This window comes from Mandrillus leucophaeus, unplaced genomic scaffold (assembly GCF_000951045.1).
Source record: "Mandrillus leucophaeus isolate KB7577 unplaced genomic scaffold, Mleu.le_1.0 Scaffold1464, whole genome shotgun sequence".
Lineage (NCBI taxonomy): Eukaryota > Metazoa > Chordata > Mammalia > Primates > Cercopithecidae > Mandrillus > Mandrillus leucophaeus.
The window spans coordinates 8,314-10,461 of record NW_012101437.1 but is presented as its reverse complement, the minus strand read 5'-3'; the positions used below and the strand labels follow the sequence as shown (position 1 = coordinate 10,461).

The 2,148-nt window shown below is 45.0% G+C and overlaps 1 long non-coding RNA gene across 1 annotated transcript in view; it reads right to left on the bottom strand.

Moving 5' to 3' along the window:
* The window catches only part of LOC105535467, a 15,806-nt gene extending 14,132 nt beyond the window's left edge, over positions 1 to 1,674 (bottom strand). The window contains exons 1-2 of the long non-coding RNA XR_001005431.1: positions 982 to 1,674; positions 42 to 106 (exon numbers count right to left, since the gene is read on the bottom strand). This is a non-coding gene — a long non-coding RNA (uncharacterized LOC105535467). The remainder of the gene's footprint in view (positions 1 to 41; positions 107 to 981) is intronic.
* Between the last annotated feature and the right edge of the window lie 474 nt (positions 1,675 to 2,148).

Below are 2,148 nucleotides of genomic sequence, written 5' to 3'. Positions count from 1 at the left end.
TATTTGATCATTTTTGAGTTACAGTCCAAGTCTTTTTGTACCTGAATAACAAGTTGCCCAGTCAGTCTCTCTTCCTGGATTCAGAAGTCTTTCATGGTAGATCCAGCTGGAAGTGACAAAAAGACATTCTTTTGAAATAAAGGGATGACACAGAGAGACAGAAGTTCTTAAACGTCTTAAATGGTATGTGTGTGAAAATTAAACAAAATTCAAAGACTTGTGGGGAACATTTAGGAGGGAAAGTTACTGGGAATGTCATAAAGGGTTAATTTGTATTTTATTTTATTTTTTGAGACATTATTTTTATTTTATTTTTTATTTTCTGACACCTAGGCTGGAGTGCAGTGGTGCAACCAGGGCTCGCTGCAGCCTCGACCACCTGGGCTCAAGTAATCTCACTTAATTTTTATTTGGTTTAAGAAACAAGTCTTGGTTGAGGGTGGTGGCTTATGGCTGTAATCTCAGCACTTTGGGAGGCCAAGAGGTATATTACTTGAGGCCAGGAATTTGAGATCAGCCTGAGCAATATATTAAGACCCTGCCTCTACCAAAAAACAGAGGGAATGTGTGGAAGACAATTTTTCCACAGACTGGGAGTGGAGGGAATAATTTCAGGATGATTCAAATGCATTACATATACTGTGCACTTTATTTCTATTATTACTACATTGTAATATATAATGAAATAATTCTAAAACTCACTATAATGTAGACTCAGTGGGATCTCTGAGCTTGTTTTCCTGCAACGACACTGTCCATCTAGGGTGATGGGAGACAGTGATAGAACATCAGGCATTAGATTCTCATAAGGAGTGCACAACCTAGATCCCTCGCATGCACACTTCACAACAGGGTTCGTGCTTCTAAGAGAACCGAATGCTGCTGCTCCTCTGACAGGACATGGAGCTCAGGTGGTCATACAAGTGATGGGGGGGGGCTAGAAATACAGATGAAGTTTCCCCTCACTTGCCTGCTGCTCACCTCCGGTTCTATGGCCCTGTGGTTAGAGACCGCTGCTCAAGTGCATTCGAAAGGATCCATCCCATGCCATTCTTCAGAGTCATCTTTACTGTGGCAGTGGTCAACTGTAGCACCCCTAAGCTCGCAGGGCATACGCTTCACCTGGCATTTCACCACAATCAACAGTAAGTGGTAGCTTGAGTTATTGTGAGTTCACTTCCTGGAAATCACCAGCATCCTATATCCCATTAGGAAGGAGTTCAGCACTGCTCCTTGGATAACCAAACCTATTCCCAAATCCTATCTGTGTGGGTCTATCTCCTGGTACCCTTCCTAGCATCAATTCTGTATTTGTAGGAGTCCAATCAGGAGACACAAACAACTCAAAAGTTTAAACTAGAATGAGCAAGGTGGATCACACCTGTAATCTCAGCACTTTGGCAGGCCAAGGTGGGTGGATTGCCTTGAGCTCAGGAGTTTGAGACCAGTTTGGGAAACATGGCGAAATCCCATCTCTACAAAAAACACAAAAATTAGCTGTGTGGTGGCAGTTACCTGTAATCCCAGCAACGTGGGAGGCTGAGGCAGGAGAATTGCTTGAGCCTGGCAGGTAGAGGCTGCGGTGAGCAGAGGCTGTGCCACTGCACTCCAGCCTGGGTGACAGCGTGAGACCTGGTATCAAAAAGAAAAAAATACATATATGTCCATTTAATATAAAAAGTATTAATTTTGGCCAGGCGCAATGGCTCACACCTTTTGAGAGGCCAAGGCGAGCAGATCGCCTGAGGTCAGGAGTTCGAGACCAGCCTGACCAACGCGGAGAAACCCTGTCTCTACTAAAAATACAAAAATCAGCCAGGCCAGGCACAGTGGCTCACACCTGTAATCCCAGCACTTTGGGAGGCGAAGGCAGGCGGATCACCTGAGGTCAGGAGTTCGAGACCAGCCTGACCAACGCGGAGAAACTCCATCTCTACCAAAAACACAAAATTAGCTGGGCATGGTGGCACATGGCTGTCATCCTAGTTACTCAGGAGGCTGAGGCAGGAGAATCACTTGAACCCAGCAGGCGGAGGTTGCGGTGAGTTGAGATAGTGCCATTGCACTCCAGCCTGGGCAACAAGAGTGAAACTCCATCTCAAAAGAAAAAAAGGTATTAATTTTAACAGAGGATCAGCATAATGAGGG